The sequence below is a fragment of the Lissotriton vulgaris genome, chromosome 3_1 (genome assembly GCF_964263255.1).
Source record: "Lissotriton vulgaris chromosome 3_1, aLisVul1.2, whole genome shotgun sequence".
NCBI classification, from domain to species: Eukaryota; Metazoa; Chordata; class Amphibia; order Caudata; family Salamandridae; genus Lissotriton; species Lissotriton vulgaris.
Window position 1 is genome coordinate 611,769,203 of NC_141689.1, and position 15,053 is coordinate 611,784,255.

A 15,053-nucleotide genomic window follows, 5' to 3' on the forward strand; every position below is an offset into this window, starting at 1 on the left:
GTGGCTAACATTATTCACTAGATAAGTAAAAAAACATGCAGTACAGACCTGAGGTCTGGCTGGACCAGACTCACTCAACCACGTCTTCCTTCTCGGCCTGCCAGTCTGGACGTTTGACTAAAGAAGACGACTACTTTCTCCACCATGAGGGAGAAAACCAGTGCCATGTTGCTCCTGTCCATCATGCCACCAACCCCGTAGAAAGAAAAAGTCTGCCTCTCACTAAAAGCAGCAAAGCGGAAACAGAGTTTTGGGCCGTGTTCCAGGAACCGCGCCCAATGAAAACACTAAGGAACAGCTGGTCTGTTTTTCCTTAGTATCTACTTTAGTGGCTATCTTGAAAGGTTTATTTCTCACCACAGACTTAATATGCTAAGGACGGAGCGGTGTCAGCAAGTCAATACATGCTTTGGGTCACAATGCATGTTTTGGGTGAGGCGAGCCACAAACACCTGCCTGATTGTATCCTTTGAAATCAAACTACACTGCTAGGTTTAATTTTGCCAACTTTTTTTACTGTTATCGGGAGGTGGGATTGCCGAAGCGGCCACCAGGCTGTGCATAAATAAAGAAAGGGGTGCGGCCCCCTGAAGCGGATTATTTTGAATGATTGTAATGATTCAAGAACTCATCACTCGTAAGTCGTTCTTCAATTAAAAGTACGTATTTATTGATCAAGCTTCACCCACAACATGGAGCGCCTCTTCAGTGCGAAGTCCGATCGGCAACTGACTCAGCCCATCGAACCTCAAACCGGAGAAGACTCCATGCGCACATTCAAAGTAATACATTCCATATTACATACCTAGAGTTCTGATAGCAAGTAATACAGAGAAACCAAGTAAACAACCCACTACATCACCACCTCCTTTATCATAAAACGAATCAATATGTGATAAACTCATTGTATCTAGCAGGAGCTCTTCCCAGTCTACCACTACGACTAAATGAAGGAGCAACCAAATCAGTTGACCCTCTAACAGAACCATTATTGAACAAACTTCCTTTTCTGGAACCAGGAACAACTTTCACATCTGACTGTAACCAATATGCCCACCCACTATTTTCAGCATCCAAATTGTCTCTCCTACTAACAAATTTGGCTTGCTCTTGAGCCATTTTTACTAATTGCCTTTTGTTCCACCAACCTTTCTCATTCAGGAAAGCAGCTCCTTTGCTAACTTTGTTAACCTGAACTGGATTTGAAAATACCGAACACCCTTTTGAAACTTTAAATGTTTTTTTATCATTACCCAATTTATTTATTGAAATTTTCCTTCATGCGCTCTTGTTTTTCTTTATCTTCGTTTACAATTGTTTTAGTGTCAACAATTTCTTTTGCAACATTTTAATTTTTCTTGTCTAACCAAGAGAGAAATAAAGTAGAGTGTGCTTTTCTGCCTCTTAGAAGTTCAAAAGGGGTGGCTTTGGTGGTACAATGGGGAGATGTATTATAGTTCCATACTTTCTCCTCAAGACATTTTCCAACATCTAAACCTAAAGCAATAGCAGTCTGAATCCCTTCTTTCATAATTTTATTACCACACTCCACTAGCCCATTAGAAGAAGGTGAGTACAGCGCTACTTTAAAATGCTTAATGTCTTGCAAATCCAAAAATGTGCACATTTTATCTGATGCAAAATGTGTCCCATTGTCCGTGACTAGAACACCAGGAGCCTCTTCTAACAAAAATACCTTCTTCAGAAATAAGATGGTATTTGTCTGAATCAGGTGATTCCATAAATTTGTAGTACATCCATTTTGAATATTAATCTAATGTCAAAATGACGTACCTCATCTCATTCGGTAAAACATTATAAGGACCTGAAAAATCCAACCCCACTTTTTCCCAAGCTGATCCAGGGAACTGAGTAGGGTGTAGAGGAGAGGATGATGTTTTCCAGTGCTTGTCTGATAGCATACATTCCTCACAATTATTTACCAATGCCCAGACCTGTGAATCTATGCCGGGCCACCAATAATGTTGTTTGATTCTCATGCAAGTTTTAGTAACCCCATATGACCTTTGTGAGCCATTTTTACACTAGTATTTCTTAGATCTGTTAGAGGAACACATTTATCACCCCTCAATACATTGTGGTCTTTTACTGAAAGTTCATCTGCCACTTGAGCAAAATTTCTCAATTCCCCAGACAAATTCCTTGTGTCAGGCCAGATGTTAGATGAGAAATCCATTACTTTAGATAGCACTGCATCTTTTAAACTAGACTTTTTCCATCCGCTCTCAGAAATTGCCAAACTCCATTTACCAATTGCATCTACCACTGCCACCCATTCTACATCTTCTTCAATCAAATCACCCTCATCATCTTTCTCCATTAACATTCTACACAAACAATCTGCACGAAAATTTCTTCCCCCAGAGATATGCCTCATTTCAAAATTATACTCCTGGAGTTTTGACACTAGTCTGGTTAATCTTGGAAACAAATTATTATTGTCCAAAACCTTACTAAATATAAAAGAAAGGGGATTGTGATCAGAATAAATTACACATTTTCATCCCCAAATATCAATTTTAAATTTCTGTGCTGCCCAAACGCAGGCCAAAGCCTATCGTTCAATAGTACTAGAGTGGCACTCAAACTGTTTCAGTGACCTAGAGGCAAAAGTTACAGTTTGTTCCTTGCATTAACCCCCTGACTTAAAATTGCCCCCAAACCATCCATACTTGCATCCACAGAAATAGTTGAAGTACAATCATCCCTGAAGGCATGAAGAGCTTGTGCTGAAGCAATTAACTGTTTCACCTTTGCAAAGACAACGTCCAGCTCACTAGACCACAAACATTTCTGACCCTTCTTCCGTAAAGCACGAAAAGGTTCCACAACTTGAGCATAATTGACCACAAACCTTGCGTAATACTGCGCTAACCACAAAAAGGAGGGCAGAGAATCTTTATCACAAGGTGCACTTGTTTCTTTCAAAGCTCTGATCACTGAAAATGTTGGTTTAATACCAGACTCTGATACTCTGTGACCCAAGTACTCCAATTCATTCACTCCGAATTTACATTTATCTTCTCTGACCGTCATGCCACGTTCACCCAAAATAGATAGAACTTTTTTAACTAACAGATTGTGTTCTTCTATGTTTTCAGCAAATATCAAAATATCGTCTAAGTACGCTTGTACCCCTTTCAGATTCTCAAACATTGTATCCATAAGTCTTTGACAGACGCTGGCCGTCGATGCTAGACTGATAGGGAGTCTCAGAAACTTGTACGCCCCAAAAGGTGTAACAAAGTGTCAGGATCCAAGTCCTGCGCCTACATTGCTGAGTGAATCGTCTCAATGGTTCACGCTCTGCGCAGGTCAGAGATGTGCAAAAGACTACGTTTCCCAGACTCCCCGGCGGTAGGGGAGGTATTAACTGTATGCCAAACACGCTTCCTGTTGCGTGTTATTCTTAGTTTCCTCGCTCCTTGCCGGCTGGTAGAGGAGTACTCTTCACGTCGCACCTGACTCCGGGCTTCTACGGAGGTAGAAGAGGCCGTAGTTTCGAGTCCAGACCCGAGGTAGAATCGGATACGTCCATTGTTTTGTCTGTATTTGGAAACGGAGCGTGCTGCCTTCCGCCGCGCTGCCGTTCGGATTTCGTCGTATATTGTTTGGTTTGGACATTGTTCAGCGGAGCGTTGTAGTGACTGCTACATGTTACCGTCTCTATCCCCTTGGCTGAAGTGAGCTCAACTTCTAGGGGTTTTTTCTTTCCCTTGTTTTGATTAGCGGAACATTCACTGTACAGACTGTTGGCCAGCGGAACGCAGTAGTGGTCTCAACTACGCGCTGCCGTGTGGAACTCCTCTTTTACCCAAGTACAGTGGTTCTTTTCTCAGGAACGTTCTTATTTGCAGTAAGAGTTTTCTGGATCTTGATTGCATTGCAGAGCGGAGTGTTGTGGTTCTTGCCTCCTACACACGACCGTATCTGTAAGGTCACGGCGCTATACAATTCCTTTTTCTCCATGTCTCCTGAAGGGAAAACATAATTTTGCTTTGTGCTTATTATTGTCCTCCATCAGAACCCACCATTGCAAGGCTATCCTCTCACTCGTGTCATGGTAGGCAGAGGAGTTGTTTGTGGTATCACATGTGTGTGGGTTATGCGTTGTCTCTTTAAATGAAACTTGAGTATTTGTTTATGTTTCATTCAGGCATTACTCAGTCAAGGCTGCTGGTGATAGAGGAAGATCGCTACAGATGTTTTGTTTCTTTCATTTAGCAGGTACAACTTGTTTATCTAATGTTAATGTTAATGTTAATGGGGTAACTTATATAGCGCACGGCTACTCCAAGGAGTGTCCCGGCGCTTTCTGACCCGTAGCTGAGAAAGAAAGATGGAAAGAACAGAAACATAACAAATTACTGATTGTAAAGCCAAGTTTTCAAAGCCTTTCTAAAGGCAAGCAGATTGGAGGTACGGCGAAGATCAACAGGAAGGGAGTTCCATAGTTTGGGGGCGAGATGTTTAAAGGAACGTCCACCTATCCTGACCTTCCTAATGGGAGGAACTGTTGCCAGGCCAAGACATTCAGATCGGAGAGATCTGGTGGGTTTATAGAACAGGAGCCGTTTCTGAATGTACGAGGCCCCGACCAGATGGAGTGCCTTATGGGCTAAAGTGAGAGCTTTGAAAGTAATATGCTTCTTGACAGGGAGCCAATGAAGGGAGGAAAGCAACTCAGATGACCTAGCTTGCCGAGGTAGGCTGAAAATAGCCCTTGCCGCGGAGTTTTGTACTACCTGAAGTTTATGAAGGAGGTAATCCGGTAAACCCAGGTAGAGAACATTTGAATAGTCAATCCTTGAACAGATCAGAGCCCGTACTGTCAACTTCCTGTGGACTAAAGGAAGCAGAGGAAGGAATTTACGCAGCATTTTTAGCAGACCAAAGCAGGTGCTGGTGAGACCTGTGATCTGTGTTTTCAACGAAAGGGTATTGTCGATTTTGATCCCCAGGTTTTTAGCAACCACGGAGGAAGAGGAAGGGGGTGACATGCACACCGGCCACCATTCCTGCCAAGGCGGGTCTGCCTGACAGCCAAAGAAGAGCACCTCAGATTTATCAGGGTTGCACTTGAGGCTGCTTCGCTGAAACCAGTCGAAGACAGCCCCAAGGCAACCGCGGATGCTCTCCCCGTCGAACTCCATGCCCTTCTTGCAGGTGAAGAGAAGCTGGGTGTCGTCAGCGTATGATATGATCTGGGCACCCATGGACTCCGCAAGTACCGCCAATGGAGTCATGAAGATGTTAAAAAGGGTCGGGCTTAGCACCGACCCTTGTGGGACTCCGACATCCATAGGCGGCACCTCAGCGGAGTACGGCGGGGCCCAGACCACTTGTCGACGACCCGCTAGGTAAGATCTCAGCCAGCTCAACACCGTCCCTCTGAGACCAATCTCGTGAAGTCTTCTCAAGAGGGCCTCATGCGGGACGTTGTCGAAGGCCGCAGCATAGCTCTTCCACCTGCGTCGAGAACTTCCTTAATGGCTTCATTTACTTCCAATAGAGCGGTCTCAGTGCTCAAATTGGAGCGGAAGCCAGATTGGGTAGAGTGGAGTAACCCCAGATCTTCAAGAAAGGAAGAAAGCACAGAGTGGACGTGCTTCTCGACGATCTTTGCTAAACTGGGCAGGAGAGATATGGGCCTATAGTTAGCATGTATCGCTGGATCAAGGCCTGGTTTTTTTAGAAGGGGAACAACCATTGCCTTCTTCCAGGCTGGCGGAACAATGCCGCTAGACAAGGATAAGTTCAATACAGGATAAATTAGGGAATTTAGAATCATAGCATTCCTGGCTAGAAAACTCGCCGGACAGGGGTCAAGCGGAGAACCTGATTTAATCCTGAGTAAGAGATCCAGAGAGATAGATTCCGATAAAGGTGGAAACTCCGATAGAATGGGGCATGGATCAGATGGAAAAGACAACAGATTGGAATCTATCAAAGATACATTAGGGGCAGCTGGAGGAAAGGATTCTTGGATCAGTCTGATTTTAGTATTAAAGAAGATGGCTAGCTCTTGTACCCAAGGTTCGGAAAATTTATGCTGGACTGAACTAGATTTGGGAGAAACAAACTCTTTTACGATGGTAAAAATTTCTTTAGAGGAGTTTGACGCAGATTCAATTCTGTTGGCGAAATAGTTCTTTTTGGCCTCCAGGATAGCTGTGTGATAAGATTTGATAGATAGTTTGTAGGCGGACTTAGCTTCCTGATCATATTGTTTCCGCCATAATCTTTCGGCTAGCTTGCAGTTACGCCGAGCAAGAGCAAGTGACTTAGAAAACCAAGGGGCCGAACTACGCTTGATAGATGAACGAGGTGTAGAAAGAGGGGCAAGATCGTCAAGTTTTTCAGTCAGCCATTTCTGAAAAGTTTCAAGGTCCCTCTCCAGATGACCGGATAGGGTACAGGGATGTTCCTGATGCGCTTGAGCAAGACTCTCAGGGGTAATTTTATGAAAGGGTCTACTGGGGTGCCTAAGTTGATCCGAATTAATACATGAAGTTTTACTTCTACCCTGGATTTGAAAACTGATCAAAGAGTGGTCAGACCATAGAACAGGAGTGGGACGGGACATAATAAGGGGAATGGTGGAGAACACTTGGTCAAGAGTGTGACCCTTATCATGAGTCGCACTTGAGATGTAAGGGGTTAGACCAAGAGGAGCAGTGATGTCCGTGATTTTAATAGCTTCACTATCCGACTCGACATCCATGTGGATGTTGAAATCCCCTAGCATTATGCAGTGTTCCACCTTCAGGCATAGAGTAGTGATAGCTGATCGAAGCTCATCGAAGAAGGAACCCCTCAGACCCGGAGGTCTATAGACCCTGAGAATGATTGATGCGGGGAGAGTGCAATGGAGAAGGCGAGGGATTCGCAACCAGAAATAGGCAAGTTTGGAATAATTGCACACATAAAAGATCTTTGAACTATAAGTGCAACACCCCCCCTTTACCAAGTGCCCTATCCTGTCTATAGACTATATTATCGGGAGGAATGGCTGCCGCGATATCAGGGTTAGAAGACTCATTGAGCCAGATTTCTGTGAGCATAAGACAAAGTGGTTTCTCAATAGTAAGTAACTCAAAAATATCTAGAGCGTGCCTATGCAGTGAGCGGGTGTTTAACAATAAGCACTTAAAGTTATTTACGGGGAGTAAATGGGGTCCCTCAGAAGCCCGGTAAATGTTAGGATACCATCCGCAGCCAGGACAGCGGCATTTACCTTTATAGCGGCCTGGAAAAACAGACCGACAGGACGCAGTATTGGAGTTATAAGATAATAGAGCAGCTGCAGAATACGTAAGCCTATGGCCAGAGTCTACCGCCGCGCCGTCCGCTGCCGTATCGCGGACGGGCGCAGACGGGCAGGACTCTGGCACGACTCCGGCGCAGATCCGGCGCACCCGCTGATCGCGTCCGCTGCGCGGAGTCATTCCTGTCCGTTTTTATGACGCTGCAAATCGCGTCACGAGCCCAACCCGACCCAAGATGGCCGCCAAAACCGGTGCTCTGCTCTCGGCGTCAACACTCGTCCGAGAGCAGGTCCGGAGCAAGAGGGGAGGGGGTGAGAAGGGGTCTGAAGCGCTACTGAGCGCAGGGGGTCACAACACACCAGTTCAACTCGGGTGTAGCCAAAGTGCAAAATACACAACACAGTATTTAAAACAATTTAAAATATGAGGAAAGGCAAGAGACCTCCCGGCTTCCGCCTCAGGAGGGGGAAAAATGCGTGCAGAGTCAGAAATTACCAGCACTCTCCCTCGCGTCCCTTTTATGACGCTGCAAATCGCGTCACGAGCCCAACCCGACCCAAGATGGCCGCCAAAACCGGTGCTCTGCTCTCGGCGTCAACACTCGGCCGAGAGCAGGTCCGGAGCAAGAGGGGAGGGGGTGAGAAGGGGTCTGAAGCGCTACTGAGCGCAGGGGGTCACAATACACCAGTTCAACTCGGGTGTAGCCAAAGTGCAAAATACACAACACAGTATTTAAAACAAATTAAAATATGAGGAAAGGCAAGAGACCTCCCGGCTTCCGCCTCAGGAGGGGGAAAAATGCGTGCAGAGTCAGAAATTACCAGCACTCTCCCTCGCGTCCCTTTTATGACGCTGCAAATCGCGTCACGAGCCCAACCCGACCCAAATGGCCGCCAAAACCGGTGCTCTGCTCTCGGCGTCAACACTCGGCCGAGAGCAGGTCCGAGCAAGAGGGGAGGGGGTGAGAAGGGGTCTGAAGCGCTACTGAGCGCAGGGGGTCACAACACACCAGTTCAACTCGGGTGTAGCCAAAGTGCAAAATACACAACACAGTATTTAACACAATTTAAAATATGAGGAAAGGCAAGAGACCTCCTGGCTTCCACATCAGGAGGGGGAAAAGGCGTGCAGAGTCAGAAATAGTGAGACCATTCAAGAGTAGCCTGTCAGGATATTAATTGTTTCTAAGTGTATGCTTTTGTCGTTTCAGGTTTACTCCCTTCCCTGCTGTCCCTTCCCTTCCCTGTTTTTTCCCTTGCCTAATGGCTCAAATACTCTGTGTATTATGTTCAGAGTGTTTGTGATGTTGGGAGGTGGACCATTATATACTACAGCCGGATTCTGCGGAGCAAAATCGGACAGAATAACACGCCCAAGAACATAGCTCTGCCCGATTCGGTTGTGATTATAATGGCTACTATGGAGGATGTTCTCCAGGCCCTAGTTATGGTTCAGCAGGAGTTAGCCTCCTCTAAAGCAGAGACAGCAGCATTAAGGGACAAGGTAGACAAGTTAACCAGAAACCCCTTTGATGCATCCTCCCCCCAGGTACAGGTTACCGTACCTCCTCCCATCCCTTTGGCCAGCCCCGAGCGCTATTCTGGAGATCCCGCTAAAATGCAGGTATTCCTTACCCAAATTATGCTTCATTTTTCTTACAAGCCAGCATCCTTCCCAAATAACCACTCATGGGTGGCGTTTGCCATTTCCTATCTAGTTGGCGATGCGGCCAACTGGGCGGTTCCCCTAGTAAGGAAGAACGAAGCCATACTGTCAGATTGGACGGCGTTTCGCACCGAGTTCGAGAGAGTGTTCGACTGAAGGGCTACCACGTTCAGTGCAGACCAGGAACTTCTCACCCATAGACAAGGGAAGCGTGATTTAGTGTCCTATCTTACCGATTTTAATAGATTGGTGGCGGAGATATCATGTCCCGAGGAAAAAAGAATGTCTCTTTTTTATCAAGGGTTAAGAGAAGGATTAAAAGATATTATAGCGCAGATAGATCCACAACCCGTCACCTGTGCGGATATGATAAATTTGACGCTGTGATTGGATGGTAGACTAGCAGAAAGAGGGGGCAATAGGAGACGTTGGGACAAGGTCTCTTTCGGTTCTGAGGTTAACCCTTGAAGAGCCCTACCATCATCTGAAACAAGCACAGAACCCATGGAAATCGGCGCAGTAAGAGCACCATTATCCAGAGAGGAGAAAGAGAGCCGCAGAGCATTGGGGTTGTGCATGTACTGCGAGAAGAGGGGGCATTTTGTAAAAGAGTGCCCCTCCAAACCAAAGACCTCGGGGTATGGAATTGGAGTAAAAAGTTAGCAGTCTCTGTCATCGGGACACCCGAGTCAGCGACTCCTTAAGAAAGAGAAGAGATACAGCCATTGAAAATCCCCTCCTTAACCATTATGACCTTGCAAGACACTGAAACCCACACCATTCTTCCCATGAGTCTTGAGAGTCCGCTACAGGTCCATCAGGTCAGGGTTATGATTGATTCAGGGGCCATGGGCCATTTTATAGACAGTGGTTTGGTGTCCACCTTATAATTAGACAGAGTGCCTCGACTTACACCAGAAGAGGTATTGGCTGTAGACGGGAAGCCATTGAAATCTGGTCTCATTACAGAACAAACGGATAAGGTGGTACTGACTGTGGACATGCCTGAGGGTAGACATAGAGAGGAATTAACCTTAAACATCATAGAAGCCCCTCAGTACGAGGTCATTTTGGGAATGCCTTGGCTAAGTCACCACAACCCCACTATAGATTGGAAGGACAAACAGATACGGTTCCTGTCAGATGAGTGCAAGGAGCATTTGGAGGCCCTTAGCACATGCCATGCCGCAGCTTTGTTGTTTCTAGTGGTAGCGGCTACGGCTGCCGAGAAAATGGTTACTTTACCTCCTGAATACCTGTGTTTCAAGGATGTGTTTAGCGAAAGCAAGGCAGAACAGCTACTACCACATAGAATGTACGATTGTCGCATAGACCTAGTGGAGGGTGCCACCATTCCCTCATGTCGGGTATATGCTCTATCTGTCCCCGAGACTAAACATCGGAAGGAATATATAGACCCCTATGTGGATTTAGGGTTTATTAGACCATCCAGATCTCCAGCGGCCTCTCATTTGTTTTTTATCAAGAAAGCGAATGGTGATCTGAGAGCATGTGTGGACTCCCGCATGTTGAACTGAATACTGTAAGAAATCGATACCCATTACCACTCATTTCAGTTCTCTTAGACCAAGTGAGAGATGTCAAGATTTACACCAGACTGGACCTCCGGGGCGCGTACCATTTGGTGCGCGTGCGAGAGGGGGATGAGTGGAAGACTGCCTTCAAGACACGTTATGGGTTATATGAGTACACTGTCATGCCGTTCGGGCTATGTAATGCCCCTGCGGCATTTCAACACTTCCTGAACGATGTCTTGAAGGAGTTTGTGGACGTCTGTGCTGTAGTATACATAGATGATATCTTAATATACTCAGACAAGACGGAACTACACAGACAGCATGTTTCTGAGGTGCTGCAGAAATTGAGGGAATATAGGCTTTACTGTAAGTTGAGCAAGTGTGAGTTCAGCGTGCGAAAGGTAGAATTCTTTGGGGTTATGCTTTGCCCTGCAGGTTTGCAAATGTCCGACAGAAAAATGCAGGCCGTACAAGAGTGGCCTGTCCCCTCCTGTGTGAAAGATGTTCAGAGTTTCCTAGGGTTCGCGAACTATTATCGCAGATGTATTTTCCAATTCTCTCAGGTGGCATTGCCGTTGTCCAGATTGCTTAGAAAAGGGGTGTCTTTTCTTTGGACTAGCGAAGCTGCTGAAGCTTTTAGGAAACTGAAGGCTTTTACCACTGCTCCTATACTAGCCCATCCAAAACCTGATAACCCTTACATAGTAGAAGCCGATGCATCGGATGAAGCAATAGGGGCTATCCTGTCACAGAGAAACCAGATCACAGGACAGCTACATCCTGTAGCATATCTGTCCAAAAAACTGAGCATGGCAGAAAAGAACTACACTATTGCTGAGAAAGAGCTGTTAGCAATAAAGAGGGCTTTCCAAGAGTGGCGACAATATTTGTGGGGAGCAGCTTTTCCAATAACGGTATACATTGACCATAGGAATCTCCAATTTATGAAGACGGCAAGACACCTCACTCAGAGGCAAATGTGGTGGATGCTTTTCTTCTCGGAGTACGACTTTGTAATCACTTTCAGACCTGGGGCGGACAACCGGAAAGCAGACTCGTTGTCCAGACAAAACCAGGCAGACAAGGCCCCTAGCAGGGAAATAAAGGAGGCAATAGTGGATCCTGTGAAGGTGGTTTGTGTGATTCAGGCAGACAGTTTTCTGGATGTGATTCGCAGAACAAAAGACCAGGATGCATGGGTGGTTTGGGCCACGAAAGGTAGAGGCCGTGTAATGAAGCAAGGGCTGCCTTTCCAGGATAACAAACTATTTTTACCTACTAAATCATTGCAGAAGAAGGCCTTTGAGTGGTGTCATGATTCCCCTTTAGCAGGTCATCAAGGTGTGAGCAAGACAGTCCGATTGTTGCAACGTCATTTTTGATGGGAGACCGATAAAAATGACGTCTCCACATGGGTGAAGCAGTGTGAAGAATGTGCTTGTGCAAAAAATGAAACGAGAAGAAAGAAAGGAATGTTGATGCCTCTGCCCACACCGAAAACACCATGGCAAAACATTAGCCTAGATTTCATTAAGGGTCTACCACCAGATCAGGTAAAGACAGCCATCCTGGTGGTAGTCGATAGTCTCACGAAAATGGGGCATTTCATTCCTTGTGTTAATCTACCTACTGCTGGACAAACGGCACAATTACTGTTGAAAAACGTTATACGATTACACAGAGGAGTGCCGGAAGTCATTGTATCTGACAGGGGCCCTCAATTCATAGCCTGGTTCTGGAAGGTTTGGTGTCAGGCTATGCACATACAACCCTCTCTCTCCACTAGTTTCCACCCACAGACGGATGGGCAAACAGAAAGGCTCAATCAAACCCTGAAGAAGTACTTACGGTGTTATGCTGCGGATGCACACGAATCGTGGGTCTCGCTAATGTGGATGGCTGAGGTGGCTTATAACAATGCCTGGCATAGTTCAGTGGGTGTATCCCCTTTTTGTGCAACCTATGGATTTGATGTCCGGGTCCTTCCAGTCAGCATCCCGGAGGGGGTGGCGGATCAACCTACAGTACTAGGACAAATGCAGAAACTGCAGGCTGTGCATCGGAAGGTCTGATCGCATTTGCGGATGGCAAAGCTAGAGTACAAGAGGTGGGAGGAAATGCATCGGAGAGTGGGCCCGTTGTATCAGGTGGGCGACAGAGTCTGGCTGTCCACCAAGAACATCAGGTTCAAGTTGCGAAGTATCTTCCACCCTAAGTACATTGGTCCGTATGTTATCCTGAAGAGGATCAATCCTGTGGCTTACAAACTGAAATTGCCTGGTTCCCTTAAGATACATCCCGTGTTCCATTGTAGCCTGTTGAAACCTGCCTTATCTGCCAGAAGGCGTGTGCCTCCCCCGGTGTTCTGTGATGGGGGTTTCGAGTATGTGGTACGGAGCACAAAGGACTCGAAGTGGAGAAGGGGTGTATTGTGGTATTTAGTTTCCTGGAAAGGGTACTCGGTGGAAGACGATTCCTGGGAGCCCGTGCAGAAAATCCATGCCCCTGAGGCCATTCGTTCTTACCATCGTAGGTTCCCTATGCGGCCTGGTCCTAGGAGGCGCTAGGGGGGAGGACGTACTGTCAGGATCCAAGTCCTGCGCCTACATTGCTGAGTGAATCGTCTCAATGGTTCACGCACTGCGCAGGTCAGAGATGTGCAAAAGACTACGTTTCCCAGACTCCCCGGAAGTAGGGGAGGTATTAACTGTATGCCAAACACGCTTCCTGTTGTGTGTTATTCTCAGTTTCCTCACTCCTTGCCGACTGGTAGAGGAGTACCCTTCACGTCGCACCTGACTCCGGGCTTCTACGGAGGTAGAAGAGGCCGTAGTTTCGAGTCCAGACCCGAGGTAGGATTGGATACGTCCATTGTTTTGTCTGCATTTGGACACGGAGCGTGCTGCCTTCCGCCGCGCTGCTGTTCGGATTTCTGTGTATATTGTTTGGTTTGGACATTGTTCAGCGGAGCGTTGTAGTGACTGCTACACGTTACCGTCTCTATCCCCTTGGCTGAAGTGAGTTCAACTTCTAGGGGGTTTTTCTTTTCCTTGTTTTGATTAGCGGGACATTCACTGTACAGACTGTTGGCCAGCGGAACGCAGTAGTGGTCTCAACTACGCGCTGCCGTGTGGAACTCCTCTTTTACCCAAATAGAGTGGTTCTTTTCTCAGGAACGTTCTTAGTTGCAGTAAGAGTTTTCTGGATCTTGATTGCATTGCAGAGCGGAATGTTGTGGTTCTTGCATCCTACACACTACTGTATCTGTAAGGTCACGGCGCTATACAATTCTTTTTTCTCTATGTCTCCTAAAGGGAAAACATAACTTTGCTTTGTGCTTATTATTGTCCTCCATTAGAACCCACCATTGCAAGGCTATCCTCTCACTCGTGTCATGGTAGGCAGAGGAGTTGTTTGTGGTATCACATGTGTGTGGGTTATGCGTTGTCTCTTTAAATGAAACTTGAGTATTTGTTTATGTTTTATTCAGGCATTACTCAGTCAAGGCTGCTGGTGATAGAGGAAGATCGCTACAGATGTTTTGTTTCTTTCATTTAGCAGGTACAACTTGTTTATCTAGTGAGACCATTCAAGAGTAGCCTGTCAGGATATTAATTGTTTCTAAGTGTATGCTTTTGTCGTTTCAGGTTTACTCCCTTTCCCTGCTGTCCCTTCCCTTCCCTGTTTTTTCCCTCGCCTAATGGCTCAAATACTCTGTGTATTATGTTCAGAGTGTTTGTGACGTTGGGAGGTGGACCATTATATACTACAGCCGGATTCTGCGGAGCAAAATCGGACACAAAGGTTGTCAGCTCTTAAGACTTCTTGGACAAAGGAACCTGATGATAGGCGGACTGTAAATCAATCAGCGAGAACCATTTGGCTCCCCCCAAATTTCCCAAAAGTTAGTGTATTCTGGGTAGGGGGTGACAGTCCACCTTGATGTTTTTATTCGGACCCCTAAGGTCTGCACACAACCTACCATGAGCTACCATGATTGGGGCAACGCATTGAGATGATTCTGTTGGTTGAATTATACCTTGAGAGCATAAATCTTCCAGCATCGTTTTTAACTCACTTCTTACACGTAAAGGTCCAGATCGAACCTTATGTACCGAAGCGCAAGCTCCAGGCATTAATCTAATTTTGTGCTTAACGCACAAAACCACTAAACCCATCTTGTCAGGTAATACATTACTAAATTTGGCTAAAAGATCCTTGCGATCAATTTTAGATTTATACACATTGCATACTGACATTTCCCTTGCCCTTATAGGATTCTCATCCCCTGGTACCAAGTCAGTTCCATTTTTGCGGATGAATGATGTTACAATGCGATGATTTACTCGCAGTACATTACATCGCTGTTTGTACAAAGCAAGTCGTCACAATGACTTGCGCTGTAGGGCGCTGGACTTAGGAATACTATGATTTACTATTCCCTCTCCAGCCTACGTACAGTAGGGAAGGTGTTGAAATAGTAAATCACACTATTCCTTAGTCTAGAGCACCCTCCAGTGCAAGTTGTGGTAACGACTTGCGTTGTAAAAGCAGCAGTGTT